The 16,454-nt window shown below is 46.1% G+C and overlaps 1 pseudogene; it reads left to right on the top strand.

Moving 5' to 3' along the window:
• The first annotated feature begins 779 nt into the window (after positions 1-779).
• Positions 780-14,840, top strand: LOC125439499 (annotated as a pseudogene).
• Positions 14,841-16,454: the final 1,614 nt, after the last annotated feature.

The raw sequence follows: 16,454 nt of genomic DNA, 5'->3' as shown, positions 1-16,454 counted from the left end.
ATGGACATTAAAAGGGGCATACTGAATCAGACCAAAAGCAGTTCCAATAGAGTCAGCCAGATATCTCCAGAGCAAAGCTGAGGGCCACTCTTCCTTGCATATCCCCAGCTCTTGAAGTTCAGAGAGATATGTGACAGCCCATGTGTACTGGTTAGAGCAGGGGTCTGCAACCTGCGGCTCTCCAGATGTTCATGGACTACAATTCCCATCAGCCCCTCCTTGGCCATGGTGGCAGGGGCTGATGGGAATTGTAGTCCATGAGCATCTGGAGAGCCGCAGGTTGCAGACCCCTGGATTAGAGTGTTGGACTAGGACTAGAACCTGGGAGTTCTGAGTTTTAATCCCTACCTTGCCATGAAATCTGACTGGATGCCTTGAGCCAGCTGCAGTCTCTAACCTACCCCACAGGATTGTTGTGAGGTTAAAATGGAGATGGTGAGCCAGGTATTGTCCACTGTGCTTCTTGGGGGAAACAGGTACATAAGCTCCATGTAGTCACAACTGAGTTGTGGCAACCCCAGCAAGGGGTTTTCAAGGCAAGTTAGAAGCAGAGATGTTTTTTAGTTGCCTGCATCTGCAGAGTCTTCCTTGGTGGTCTCCCTTCTAAGTACCAATCCCACTTTGCTTCCAGGATCTGACGATATCAGGGTATAAACATGCTGCCTTCCCATGGTGTTTTCATGGCAGTGGAAGCACACAGAGGCAAGCGGAGTCACACAGGGGCATTTCAAAAGAACCTCCAATTTGGCTGTTTTTGAAAGGTATGGGGAAAAGGGAAAATGGCGGTGCAACACAGGGGCAGACCTAGTGCAGCTTCGAGGATCGTGAAGAATTCCATGCTGCACTTGGGTGCTAGCAATGGTACAATTTCACAAAGCAAAAACGGCTCATATTTTGCTCCTCAGGTAAGATCAGGGCCACCAATAGGGAGATAGACCTGCAAGCAACTCCAGCCATTGGCCAGACTCTCCATGGGCCTGGGAATCAGGTGAGCCCAGAGAGCCAATCACACGCCACAGACTGATATCTCCCAGATCTGCCATGCTTTTTATTTGTCTAATAACTTCTTGCCTGGGGAGACTAGCAAGCTATTCTTCCATGCCCCTCATTGCCTGCCTCCTGATACTTGACAATTCTCAGATGCAACTTCCTGATGCTCACCCAGTAAGAAATTTTTTGAAGCTGGCCCTCTTATTTATGTTTGGTAGTAAAATGTGGACGTAACCGTCATTCCTTTTGAAAAACCGCTCAGTTTTAGAGCGGTTTGCTACATCTCTTGTCTGGAGTATGAATCATGGATATAAGCCTTGTAACTTGGCAACTGCATCAATTATTTCAGCTTGGGTAGGCTATGCCCACCTGCATGCTAAGTGCAGAAAAGATGTCTTGGTTTTTTCCCCCTTAATCTCATTCGTTAGCAGTGCTCAAATCGCTCTGTGTGTCTGTGTATGTGTGTGCATGTGTGCGGACCACTTGCTAATTCTATCATTGAAAAGGGGGCAGGCAAGAAAAGAAAGAAACAGGACCACAATCGGGAGGGGTGTGTGAGAAAATATGGGAAATGCACAACAGCTGGTCCTGTTTTGGCCATTTAAGCACTTGGGGTCTCCTTGGCACTCAGCATTCATTCCCGTTAGGTTGGATTCTCGGTTACACACATATTTTCTCCCTTTTTGGCAGTCACTCCACCTTCAGATCAGAGAATCTCCATGGATGCTAAAAGCTCTCAAAGGACAACCTTTTCTCTCCCTTCATGGGGAAAGCGAAGGACATCCATATGCATTAGGCTTTCTTTGGGTTTTCTTGCTCCTCCCCACCGTCTCCCACCCACACCACAGCAGTTCTTCCCATTCTTCAGGCCACCATTTCAGAACAATCAGAAGGGAGGGTGGAGTTCTCCTAGAGTTACAACCAATTTCCAGACTACGGAATTCAGCTCCCCCAGAGGAAATGGCAACTTCGGAGGGTGAATTCTATGGTGTCGTATCTATGCTGAGTTTTCTCCAAACTCTCCCTTCTCCAAGTATTGCCCCCAAATGTCCAGCAATTTTCCAAACAAGTCAGCAACCTAAGTTGGGCTGACTCTTGGGAATTGTCCTTAGATCCCAGGAAAGTATCTTTAGGATGGGTGTCCTAACTTTGCACCTTACAAGGAACTCCAGTTGTACATTGTGTTTCCCGTCCCTATTTTATCTTCACAATAGCCCTATGTGGTGAGCTAGGCTGAGGCCCCTTCTGCACATGCAGAATAATGCACTTTCAATCCACTTTCACAATTGTTTGCAAGTGGATTTTGCTATTCCGCACAGCTGCGAAGTGGATTGAAAGTGCATTATTCTGCATGTGTGAAAGGGTCCTGAGACAGACTGACAGGCCCAAGGTCTCCCAATGTGATCACCCATGGCAGAGTAGGAATTCAACCCTAAGTTTCCCAAACAGGAGTATCTATCAGTTTATATTGTTCCAAAGACTCAGGGTGTTTGCACGGAAGCAGGCTCAATGCAGGATTTTGGAAAAAGATCACAGTTTTAGTGGGTTTTGAAGAAACGGGATGAGGAAAATATTGCAGGACAAATCTGATTCAGGACTGGGAACCGTGCGAGCTTCTTGGCCAAACCAGGATACTTCCCTTGCGCAACCTGGGATATTTGGACCATGCGGAATCAAGCATCTAGGAAAGGGGGGCAATTCCCATCAATTCCTTAATTCTGCTGCAGCCTCTACCTTCTTCCCACGTTACCCTTTCCTAACTTTGCCCTTTTTCAAACCAGTCATTACCTAGCTGACTTTCTAAACATTTTGAATTATCTAACTGAGCCATTCATTCAGTATTCTGCATGCAGGCACACAACTCACGTTAAAGCCTTATTACCAATTTATCCTTCCTACTATATCGTCAATGGCCTGGACGGAATCTCCCCTCTCTGGTATACCTCTCTTTCTTTCTTTTTTTACTGAATCTAATGTACCAGTACATCATCGAGGGAGATCCTATCACTCATGTGCGTGTCCAAATTATTTGTACAGATTCAATCATTTAAAATGGGGTGGACTTAGGTTAAGGCTGCAAAAAGAATTATGGTTTGCTGGAGTTTTCACTTTGGTGCTATGATAACTCATTCCGAACGTGAGCCCTGTGGAAGCCTTTTCAATTTATTACTCAATTTATGTGAACTAATCTAAATTAAAATCTCTCTGAATCAATACCTCATTTTTATCATAGGACACTCTGACTGTATCATACAGATCAGTCATTCATTTCTCCAGTGTAGGTAGCAAAGATTTCTTCTGAGAAAAAAAAAACTTGCATGGAAACAATGCATGCTTGCTGGCTTTCTGCTAAGGCCTCGTGCTCAAATACTATGCAAGACATAAAAGCAATAATTAAAGTGCTTGTACCTATCGTAAATTTTGCCTCTCTTTTATTAGGGATGAAAGTACAATGCAGGCATGGAAGAAAAATGCGTTTATAATATGGCCAACAGCTGAGCATCTCAGAAGCATGTTTATTCAGAAGGAAGCAGAGGCGTAGCTCCAAGGGGATGGGGGTGCACGTGATGCACTGGGCACGCTCCCCTGTGGGGGCATGGTGAGGGCGTGGCGAGGCGGGGGTTTTCCGGGGTGAGGCGGGGACAGAGGACGCACCAGTGCACCGGGCACTTTTCCCCCCTTGCTACGGCTCTGGAAGGAAGTCTCATCAAGTTCAATGGGAATTACTCCCAAGTAGGACTGAATAATAGGCGCAGGACTGTATTACCAGCTCTTTATGTATCCTGCATCTGTCACATTATAATCAACTGTGATACAATTATGACATACAGCAGGCAGTAAATAAAACATGCGCTGATGTAAATAGCCCAGGCTAATTCAGTTTCATCAGATCTTGGAAGCAAAGCATTTGGATGGGAGACACATCCAAGAGTCCAGTTTTGTAATGCTGGTGAAACCAAGTGCAACACAACGAACACGCAGTTTGAAAACTATTGAATACACGAAGCTTCGTTAAACCGAATCAGACTATCAAGGTCTATCGAGGTCACTACTATCTACTCAGACTGAGAGCAGATCTCCAAAATCTCTGGCAAAGATCTTTCACATCACGTAACACCAGGTCCCTTTTTAAGTGGAGACGTTGGGGGATCGAACCTGAGGCCTTTTGCAAACACTCTACTACTGAACCCTCCCCGAATGGTTTCTTCGCACTTCTTTTGCCATAGACAGAAGTCATTTTGAGAAGCTCCAGTTTATATTCCGCTTTTCTGTTACATCCAAAATTGGCTTGAACTAAAAAAAGACAGTATGACAAAAAATACATGCATACGCAAAGGAACATAAGCAAAAGGGGGACATTAAAATGAATAGCAACTGGAATCCGTTGGCATCTTCTGAATGCCTAGGAATCCTCCGAGCTTCCAAATTAGCAGGGGAAGCGAAAGAGACTGGTAGCTCAGAAGGTGAACATTAAAGACTGTCTCCAAGTGGTGGACCAACTATTCCCCTGTCTCCAATATTAATAATTCCAGCAGGATTACCAACACAGCACACTGTTTGTTGTCTGTCTCTCTGTCTCTCTCTCTCTCTGACCCCTTCCACACATACAAAATAATGCATTTTCAAACCACTTTCACAACTGTTTGCAAGTGGATTTTGCTATTCTGCACCGCTTAAAAGAGCACTGAAAGCACTTTAAAAGTGCATTATTCTGCATGTGCGGAATGAGCCTCTCTTTCTGTGTGTGTGTGTGTGTGTGTGTGTGTGTGTGCGTGCTGTCAATTTGCAGCAAACTAAGCATCTGTGATTGCCTTCGGCCCTTTCCCCACTTTCCTTAAGCTCCGCACTACTCTCCTCAAGTAGCGTGGGGTCCAGCTGCCTTCCCCACTTCAGGGGTGGTGAGAACGCAGCCGCCCCGACGCTGCCTCTCTCCCGCCCCCTCGACGCGCGGAATTCCTGGCGCCTTTTGAAATGGCGCCTTTTGACAACCCCGCGCAGAATGCGGGGTCGTGGGGAAGCCAGGGTGCGTGCCAGGAATTGCCCGCAGCAACCCTCGGGCAAAGGTGAGTGGGGAAAGGGCCTTCCTCTGCAGAGTCTTCCTTGGATATCTTCCTTCCAAGGGCCAATCTTAGTTAGCTTCCGAGATCTGACAAGATCATGCTATACCGTGCTGCCTTCCCTCCCTCAATGTTTGCTATAGAACTTTAAAAAGGCAATTAAAATGTGACACAATCATCAAAATTCACCTGTTGAATATTAATTTCCAAACAAGATTATTTCTGGGAAGAATGTTAATTTTAAAAATCTTGTTATCCCCCAACCCCATCAATTTTAAGAGGTTTGGAATAAAAATGATGAGAAGAGTTGGTTTTCATATCCTGTGTTTCTCTACCCTTCAGACGTCTCAAAGTCGCTTGCAACCACCTTCCTCTCCTCACAACAGGCACTTTGTGAGGTAGGTGGTGCTGAGAGAGTTCTGAGAGAACTGTGACTAGCTCAATATCGCCCAGCAAGCTTCTTGTGGCAGAGCAGGAAAAACGAATCCTGTTCACCAGACCAGATTAAAGTCTACCACTCATGTGAAGGAGTGGAGAACCAAACCCGTTTCTCCACCACTCTTAACCACTACACCGTTGCAAAAAAAAATAATAATCATCCACTTCTTTTAGTTAATAAGATTCACCGTTGCTTCAGATGTTTTCCAATGGAAATGCTTATAGTCATTCTGAAGAAAACAGCAGATTCCAGTAGTCAGTCTTTATCAAGGGTCCCGAGAAATGTTTGGTAAACTACGGGCGTTTTCCCACTTACCTTCTGCCCTGCGCTACTGTAGCCAAGTAGCGCGGGGTCCCCTGGCACTCCCCACTACAGGGGCGGTGACAACGCAGCCACCCCGACGCTGCCGCTGTTGCGCCCCCTCAGCGCGCGTCATTCCTGGCGCTCTTCCAAACGGCGCCTTTTGATGAACCCGCGCAGAACGCGGGGTCGTGGGGAAGCCCGGCTGTGCGCCAGAAATGACGTGCGCTGAGAGCAGTGCGCGGCATGGGGGGTCGTCGCAAGTGGGGAAACGCCCTACGATAACTGAAAGAAACTTTTACAAGTATTCTAAAAGAATCAGAAAAGTTTGTAAATGAGTTAAATAAGGTAGTTTAAAATATAAACCAATTGCTGCTCTTATATGGAGAGCCAATATTGGGAAAAACCAAACCAAGGCCCCTTCTGCACACGCAAAATAATGCATTTTCAAACCACTTTCACAACTGTTTGCAAGTGGATTTTGCCATTCCGCACAGCTTCAAAGAACATTGAAAGCAGTTTGAAAGTGCATTATTCTGCATGTCCGGAATGAGCCCAAGTCTGTAGGACTGTGGAAGTGGTATTGGAGGCATTCTAGTAAAGTTCGCAAGAACTTGTAATCACAGGAAACAGAAAGACACTGAGAAAAGCTATGCATACTAAAGGCTAAATAGACGACTTTTACTGAAAAGCACCAGTTATAGGAGTTCTGAAATGGTAGCAGTGGAACTTGTAGGGGTTTTGTATGGTGTCCTGAGCAAAATAGTTGTTCAGGTTCCAAGAAGACAAATGTTCTTAATCTGCTTTTCTACCAAGTGCAATTTGAGAACATGATTGTGTTGCTACTAAATTTTCAAGGACACCAGCAGGATTTCATGAAGTCTGAGAGATATGGAACTTGGGGAATTGTCAGATGAATGTTGTATATTTTTTCCCCAGTGAAGTGTGAAGAAAGAAGGGAAATTACAGTCACATAAAATTATACATTTTCAAAGCATGCTTTCTTCAATACAATACAGGCTGCAAACAGAATATAGCAAAACAGAAACAGCTGAATATATAATGTTTTTTTTTCCTTTTGACAAAGATTATCAAATATATAATCAAAATGTTCCAGAAACCTCATTCATGCCTTCAGTGTTCCCATTTTCTTTTATGTCTCACTTATGTTGGTTAGCTCTGCTCACTCTTTGGCACAAAATAAAAAGAAAATCTGTTTAATGCAGACATGAACCTCTGACAAGTATGCATAATATCAGTGAAGCTCATACTTTATGTCTAGAATTTTAGAATCCCAAATAGTCCAACTTGAGAGCCAGCATAGTATAATGGTTAAGAGTGGTAGACTCTAATCTGGGGAATTTCCCCCACTCCTGCAAATGAAGCCTACTGGGAGATTTTGGGCTAGTCACAGTTCTCTCAGAACTCTTTCAGGCTTACCTACCTCACAAGGTGCTTGTTGGGGTGAGACGAAGGGAAGGAGTTTGTAAACAACTTTGAGACTCCTTATGGTATAATACGGAGCTCTGTGAACTTATATCCTTATGGGGGTATAAATCCATACTTTTCTTCTTTCTAACAGCTGAAACACATCCTCTGAACAGCTGCATTCCCATATTAGTTCTTACGTGGTTTGTGGGCACCACACATTAGGGAAGAACCCATTGTGTACAATGCTTTGTATAGGTGTGATTACCATAATAATAGGGCAACATGTGTATTTGAAACCTTGACGGATCAGGGTATTCATTTGTGCATCACCAAAGCAGGAAAGTACACACAAGGCAACATGGTAACCATGCATATAGAGAGGATGGCATGTAGAGACATCATCCCTAATATTCAAAGATATTCTTCCTGCCTGCAGCTCTAAATGGTACAGTCCAGCAAAAAGTTTGGTAACTCAAGTTTCCCCTCTCCCTTTTGATATAGGCCCTTTCCCCACTCACCTTTGCCCGAGGGTTGCTGCGGGCAATTCCCGGCGCGCGCAATTCCCGGCGTGCGCCCCGGCTTCCCCACGACCCCGCGCTCTGCGCGGGGTGTCAAAAGGCGCCATTTCAAAAGGCGCCAGGAATTCTGCGCGTCGAGGGGGCGGGAGAGAGGCAGCGTTGGGGCGGCTGTGTTCTCGCCGCCCCTGAAGTGGGGAAGGCAGCTGGACCCCGCGCTACTTGAGGAGAGTAGCGCGGGGCTTAAGGAAAGTGGGGAAAGGGCCAAAGGTTACTCTGGGAAAGGGAATACAGTTCAAGGACCACAACAGATCTTTGTGGAAGAGCAGAGATTCAAACTCAGGCCTTCTCATCCTAGTCCTACAGTCTAACCACTGTCTGTCCAGATGATTTGCAGCTGTTCAGCACAGACAGAGCTTCCTAAATGGGGGTCTCTGCCAAATGGGTAACTCTGTTTAAAGATATTGCTCTGAGCCACCAAAATGAACACGTTTGTGTCACATAGTGAACAAGTTTTTCAAGAGAAAGACAAGACATTTCATAAATTAAGGAAGTCTTTTTTGAACCCAAAGTAAAACATTAACACGTTTTTTTTCAGAAATTGAAGGATAGATTAGATTCTGTCTGTCTGTGTACCTACCTACTTAAAATGGAGGGAAAATGAAATACCTTTCCCTCCCCTGGAGATCCAACATATCCTCACAATTCTTTTCCCCGCTTTCCTCTGCTCAGGGTGTTCTACAAGCCACACACTCTAGGGGGAGATGAAACTCTGCCTTTGCTTCCGAAGCCCCAAGGTAAAAATATACAAGCCGTCCATGAGCATACAACTCCCAGCTGTACATTTCAGTACCTTCTTGGAAACAATTATTGCAATTTGTACAGAATTAACACGTCGCTCAGTCTTAAATGTATCTTGGCAGGCTTATTTATCAGACAGCTGCAGGGGGGATGTTAGAGAATTGTATCATGTGGGGGATACAGGCTCCAGGGCGCTGGGAGTTGGTAGAACCTGGGCTATTCTGGGATACAACGATGGCTTTGTTCAGGTAACGTAAAATGCCCAGTGTGTTTTGATAAAAGACACCCGCTTCAGAGATCTTTCCTTATCTAATAGAGTAGCTCTTTCAAGATACTCGGTTGGATCCAACCCAGCTTTTGCACTAGTGAAAAAGTTAAGAGGTCCTTTGACCAGTAGTGGGATCCAAAAATTTTAGTAACAGGTTCCCATGGTAGTGGGATTCAAACTGTGGCGCAGCGCCAATGGGGCTGGGCGTGGCACAACGGGGCGTGGCCGGGCATTCCGGGGGCAACACATTCCTGGATGGGGCTGTGGCAAGGACGCAGCCGCTGCGCCGGTCCTTGGGTGGGAAACGAATGCACGCAGGCGCAGGCTGCCACGCACGCCAGTGCACCTCCTGCTAGACTGCTTCAAGTTCTGCGCGCTACTGCTGAGAGGAGGGGCGTAACTAAGGCAAAAATCTCGTGGCAAAATCACCAATTAGTAACCCCCTCTCGGCACACACAAATAATTAGTAACCTACTTTCGGGAACCTGTGAGAACCTGCTGGATCCCACCTCTGCCTTTGACCACCAAAAAGACTATGCTGGGAATCAAGCTGCTGCAACAAAGAATACAAATGAAAATATTTTGAAAAATAGCTTTTCCCCACCGAACAATCTGAGTGGAGTTGTGGGTCACATCACTGTTCTTTTTTTACATTTCAAAGGGAAACCCACATTAAAGATCGCAAACCATGTGCATGACACCAACTGATTAATGAAGAAGCAACTAAAGTCATTTAATGAGTTGGAAGCCTTGCTTAAAACCTTTCTGTAAGGCAGGCAGGTATATTCTCACATTCTGGGCTACTGAAAATGACAATAGCTCTCCCAAAATTGCATACACCACACACAAAAACACTTGACTAGAATGCATTATGTACTATGAGTTATCTACTATTCCCAAACAACACATTGCTTGGTTCACAGGGACTCTGGGGAAATCGCATGTCCAGAATTTTGTACTCCCAGGCCGGTCAGTTCTTAAAGGCAGCTTAGGCCTAGTGAAAGACTACCACTTCTGAGGAAGAATCAGAAACTCCCTTTCGTTGTTCAACTGAACTTCTCTCTGCCTTATCACCTGAGGAAAAAACAGGGATGCTCGCAAGAGACGTTTGTGTGTGTCCTTCTTTAAATAACCTCTGTTTATAGGAAAAATACCACATTCTCAAACATTTTCTCCTTGCTGTTCCTCTTGCTTGGCTTAACCTTCAGAGGAAACATTGATTACGAGAAGCTCCATTTCACACCAAGGAGTAAGTATCTCTGCAATACACTAATGGCCTCCCCTCAGCTGGTACTGTATTTGCTCAGCTCCCCTCTCCCTGCAACATCATCTCTCTCTAAGTGTACTGGAGTTCAAGGTCAGCACAGCCACCCACACTAACAGCACCTGCTTTAATTTTCTTGGCAAAAAAATATTGACTCAACCTGTCGACCTGCTGAAAACATTGAAACAGGCAGCTGTTTCCCCACATTTGTCCTCATTCAGCCACTGTTTTCTGCACCTTCAGGTTACCTCTTCATTGTTGCTATTTTGCATCGCCTTAGGAACAATGTCTGTCTTTGCATAACCAGTTTAGGTGCAGATGCTGATTTACTGTGTATCCTGCAGTTCAAAGTGAGGGGTTTCCCATCTAGAGAAGTGAAAAACAAACCAGAATCCACATAATGTCTTTTATTATCAGCAGCCACGACTGCAAAAAAAAAGTGTGCAAGCTTTCAGGTTCGCCAGAACTCTTCCCCTGGCTAGAGATTACACAGCAAAAAAAATAAAAAAGAGGTATGGGTGCTTCAAGGTCTGTGTTGAGTGGCACCCAATCAACTGTCTCCTGAAAATCAAATGTGTCAAATAAATATAAGGCTGACAAGTCCTTGACACCCCAACTATTATTGCAATCCTAGGGAGGCAGCAAGTCCTTCTTCAAGAGAGAACCAGCATGGTGTAGTGGTTAAAAGCAGGTGGTTAAAAGCAGGTTTGATTCCCCTGTGGAAGCTTATCTAGTGAACCAGATCAGCTTGTGCACTCTAACACATGCCAGCTTGGTGACCTTGGGCTAGTCACAGTTTTTCGGAGCTCCCTCAGCCCCACCCACCTCACAGAGTGTTTGTTGTGGGGGGGGGGGAAGGGAAAGGAGATTGTAAGCCCATTTGAGAATCCAAACTACTACTACTACTACTACTACTACTACTACTACTACTACTACTACTACTACTACTACTACTACTACTACTACTACTACTCTTCCTCTTCTTCTTCTAGCACCTGGTGGATTCCCATACCTGGATGTTGTTAGCTGCATTCATGTGACGAGTCCCAAGTTGTGCAAGGCTGAAAAAAAAGCATTCTCCTCTACAGTTCTGCAGTTCTGCCTGTTAACTCTCAAAGTCAGTTTGGAGATGGTAAAGAACACTGCATCTCAACTCAGCTACTATCAGGAGTCAGACAGAGCATCCATATGACTCCCATTCTACAGTCACTCCATTGGATGCTCATTAGTTTTGGAGAATTGTGTGGAAAGGACCATAATGTGTGCTATGGATAACATCCCTCTCATCTATCTATATATATAAAAAGCTAACAGTGTTTTTGTTGATGATAGTATACCTCAGTAACTGCTGGGCCAATTCCTCTGAAAATTCCCAGCCACTATAGTCAGCCAGGCGAGAGTGTTTTTAGAGGTTCACATACCTGAAATTTCACACCTGGCCCAGGTAAAATGCCTTTTTCCTGGCGCTCCATGGTGAAGGACATGCAGCTGCCTGTGTGTAATTGTCACCCTTAGAATGTTCGTGCAGCTTAGACTGTTCACTCAGATGGCCAGATATGAGCAGTGAAAACAGTACATAGGCAGTAAGTCCAGTGGAAGTGAAACACATACACACACATACACACAAGGGAGAGGGAAGGGAGGGAAAGGAAAGGGTGGCATGCAAGGGAAGAGAGGGAGGGAGAGGAAAGGGACAGAGGGGGAGGCATGCAAGGGAAGAGAAGTGAGAGAGGGGAGACAGTGAGGGGTGGCATGCAAGGGAGGGGAGGCAGGGGGCCCAGCATCTTGATATGACCCACCCACCCTAGCGGAGGGAAAGGGAAGGGAAGGAAGGGGAGGGGTGGCATGCAAAGGAAGAGAAGTGAGGGAGGAAGAGAAGTGAGGGAGGGAAGAGAGTGAGGGGCGACATGCAAGGGACGGGAGGGAGGGGCCAGGCACCCTAGATTCCCTGAATACTGTGGTTACAGTTAAGAAAACCGGGCACGCATTACTCAGGAGTAAGCTCGGTACGGCAACCATGACATACTTTGAATGGCTGCATTGTGCCCCTCAGAGGGTTTCCTCAGAAGCAACACCCATTGCCACCAACCAAACTTACTCCCAGGTAAAGGATCATGACCAGCCAGCCTAGATGTGTGGGAGGGGTGCCTTTCCATTCCCCCCCTCAAGGAATGCGGGCACGCACATTAATGACATCACACAGTATCAGGCTGCATGTTTGCATGAGCACGTACTGCTGGCCTCTGCAATTGATTTGCTGCTACTGTTCCTTTCCCATTTCACCACATAAAGCCACAGCAACGAGTGGCCGGGCCCCGCTAGTACTTTATAAAGTCCCAAATGCATTAAGGGTTCATCACCACCACCACAATCATTATCATTATTGATATTGTTATTAACAATTATAACAACAACAAAACAATAACAACATCAACAGCCCTAGCTGTTACAGAAAGGCTGTTCTGTGCATTCCTTTTGATCATTTCTCCCTTCTTTATTCTATTTATATTTCTAACCCAAGGAAGCTCTTTTTAGTTCTGCTTTCTTAGGGAAAACATTTGCAAATTCATTCAATAAACGGGAACATGTTTCCCCAGGAGAGAGAGAAATGGCCCAATTTATGCTGTGCTGGAATAAGGAGCTAGACAGAGGAAACCAAAAAAGTCTCCAGACGTCTTATAAATACATGTGAATATACAAGTAACGCTATAAAAATGACACAAGGTTGTATAACTCCCATTGCATCCGTGCTCGTACGCTATAAACTTAAACTGCTCTCAAACCATTTAAACTATTGTGTCTTCCTTTTATTTTTTAAAAAAGAAGCTGAGAAAATAGAAGCACTTAAAAAAAGTGTTCAGAATTCTGCTATGCATGTAGCTGACTAGATGACTATGGATTAATGTTTTGCACCTCTTAATTCCCTTTATGGCAACTGAAGTTGATGACCTATTAGGACATCGCTCTGCCAATAATTGGTAGTGGCTCCAGGGAGACCAGAATGCCAGCAAGGAACCCAATGCACCGATAGATCAGAATAGGCCATGTGGTTACGGTTGCCAACTGTGGGTTAGGGAAATTCCTAGAGTTATGGGACTGGAAACAAGAGCCAGTGGAGTTTTGGGAGGAAGGGAGCTCAACAGAGATCTGATGCCACAGAGAAGGGATACCCAACCTTTTCGACCCTGTAGGCACCTTTGGAATTCTGATGCAGTGTGATGGGTGCAGCCACAAAATGGCTGCCATTGCAAAAGGTGGAGTCAGCTACAAAATGGTTGCCCCAGCTTTTTTCTTCAGTCAAGATCTCCGTGCTATGGAGAAAGCTGGTGCTGAAGCAACATTTTTTTTAAAATCTGCATAGCCAATCAAATCAAAAGCCTTGCTGGGCAAAAGTCCCACCTGGCTCAGCTACTTTCTAAAAACATTTGATGTGAACAAAAAAGGGGTGTGTTCTAGCAGCATTCTCTCCTGACGTTTTGCCTGCATCTGTGGCTGGCATCTCCTCTGAAGATGCCAGCCACAGATGCAGCCAAAACGTCAGGAGTGTCTGCAAGTGTCATAGTGTCATAGTGTCAGGGGCAGAGCGAGGGGGAACAGCGCCTGGGGCACGTGTGGACCCTGAGCCCCTGCCATGCCCCGAAATTCCCCTGCCATGCCCCAGAACACCCCCGTACCAGCACGTGCTCAGGGTGTCCCGCTCACTTGGCTCCCTTGGCACTACGCCACTGCATAGTGTCCACAGGCAGCATGTTGCTTTCCAAATAACAGATGCACTTATTAAGAATTACAGGGCATCAGAGCTTGGTTTTTTTGCTTCCACATTATTTGAATGGAACCTAATTCCACTGTCTTTTCCTCCCTTCTGTCCACAGAGTATCCTGGGCATTCTTGAAAATGCTTGCTTTGATCCAGAGAGACACTGATCACACAGGCAACAGATTCCTTTTTGCACCAGCCAGTCCAGATGCCTTTTTATCCAAAACTCCCAACTAACTGGAGCTATGGATCCACTAGAACTACCACTATGACTGTGAAGCTGCCATCAACTGCATGGTCAACATGGGACTGTATGCCAACTACATCTATCTCTCCAGGGCTTGTTACTTCAACTGGAATGATGTTCTGTGACACGTTGCTGAATTCTTCTAGTCACAGTCGCATGAAGTACAGGAGCATGCCAAAAAGCTGCTTCAATTCCAAAGCCAGTGTGGTGACCATGCTCTCCTATAAGTTATCGAGAAGCCAGAATGGGGTGCCTGGGGCTCAACTCTTGAGACAATGAAGGCAGCCTTTCAGCCGGGGGCAGGGAGTGTGAAACAGACTAGGAAGACCTTCATCTCTGTATCTTCCTGGAGACTCACTACCTCAATGAACCAGTCAAAGCTATCAAAGTTATGGGTGACAATAACATCAAGGTTAGGAGCCTGGTTAGGGCTGTATGGCCATTTTAGTATTTTTCCTGGCGTTTACGCCTGCATCTGTGGCTGGCATCTTCAGAGGAGATGCCAGCCACAGATGCAGGCAAAACGTCAGGAGAGAATGCTGCTAGAACACAGCCATACAGCCCGGAAACCACACAGCACCCCAGTGATTCCGGCCGTGAAAGCCTTCGACAATACAATAACATCAACTCCTGGTGGCTGGGCACATCCGGGGGATAGGGCTTGGACAGTATCTCTTTGACAAGCATAGGCTAGGAGAGAGAAGCAGCTGGGTATGGCATGAGCCCCCTCCATATTCCTGGGAGCACTACCTCTGTGAACCCACAACATAGCCACCACCATCACAAACCCTGTGACCCAGTCAAGGGGCCCAGTCAAGGGGGTTGCACCTGCAAACTCTCCGTTGGGATGCTTCCAATAAACAAGGGCTCACCAGTTGCTGTTTTTTTAAAAATTACAGAATATCAAGATGAAACTGTTCTTCTAACCTTGGCTGTCAGCTACAGATTCATGGGGCACATTCTAGGAGGCAAAAGGCGAGGAATGTCTATCAACAGTTACGTGATTATTTAGAGTAAGTTTAATCTAACCTCCCCTCAGTAAAGATTATTGGCAGGACTGAAATGGGGCCATGGGTGGCTGTTATTAATTCCAGAGAGAAAGAGAGAGGGAGGGGGAAATCTCATTACAGATATATGGATTTGCATGTAGCTTGCTTCACATTCAGGCGACGAGCTTGAAATTAGGAAAGTGAAATGGGGAACGTAGCATCTAAAAGACGCAGCACGGCATGGTTCATAAGGCAGTAAACAGAATCCTTGCTGCCCACGGGCTGTTAGCATAATGAGCTGTTTTCTAACTGCAAGCTGAAAATATCTACTAGGATTGATGGATGGATAGGTAGATAAATAAGAGCACATTAGCAATAGAAACGGGGAAGAGGTTTTTTGACACGTTTCTTTGCAATGCCTGTTTATTAGTTCACACTTCAAGCACAGAAAAATAAGGCAAAAACCTCCTCCACCGTCTCACATTAGCATCCCGTAGTTGTTGGCTTCTCCTGAGGTCAAATCTAGACATGATGAATATCGCAGAGCTGCTACTGAAAATGGCAACCCTGTGTCATTCTCCTTCCTTGCTCTCAGTGGGGAAATACGATAGAACATCATCATGCAAACATTTCCCTACCCTTTGCAACACATCACTGGCTGTTGTTCTGAGGGGAAATGCAATTATATGATGTATTTCCATGAATGTATACATGTTATAGAACAGAAGAATAGAGAATGTGGCATGCGACTGTCATTTTCAGCAGAAGCCCTGTGTTCTTTGCCACATCATACCCATTTTTGGTGCCATGCACTTGAAGATATGCCAGGGACATGTTGACAAAAACAATACATCAGCTAATGTCTCTTTGGCCATTTCCTCACAGTCACGATGGGGGTGGGGTCGGTGTACATGACGGCAACCCAACCCCCCTGGGACCATTTGCATGAACGGTCCCAGAAACAACCGGGAAGACGGCGCCGCAGAGCACCATCACCCGGTCGACCTACCGTCTCTGCAGCCATCCGGCGCGTCGCCGAGGCCTGGGGACACGTCCCCCTGCCCTGCGCGACCGCTCCAGCCTCGGCGACGCACCAGACGGCCGCAGAGACGGTAGGTCAACCGGTCACAGGGGGGAGGGATGGCACATTCAAGCCGCCGTTTTCCGTAAACCTCGCTGGGGAAGCGAGGTCGGAAAATGGCAGCTTTGTGCCGCTCGGGAGGTGCGAGGGCGGCGCAGCTGTGCAGCAGCTGCACCCCCCCCCCATGCGAACAGCTTCCTGGGGACGGCGTTTTTGCCGTCCCCAGGGCGCTGTTTATGGCCCGTGCGGAAAGGGCCTTTGTATAAGCTGTTTTCTTCTCTCTGTGATATACCTCTGAAGTTTTTCTTCTCTCTG

This window comes from Sphaerodactylus townsendi, linkage group LG09, assembly GCF_021028975.2.
Source record: "Sphaerodactylus townsendi isolate TG3544 linkage group LG09, MPM_Stown_v2.3, whole genome shotgun sequence".
Classification (NCBI taxonomy): domain Eukaryota; kingdom Metazoa; phylum Chordata; class Lepidosauria; order Squamata; family Sphaerodactylidae; genus Sphaerodactylus; species Sphaerodactylus townsendi.
The sequence above is the reverse complement of the archived record's forward strand: the minus strand, read 5'-3'. Positions and strand labels throughout refer to the sequence as shown.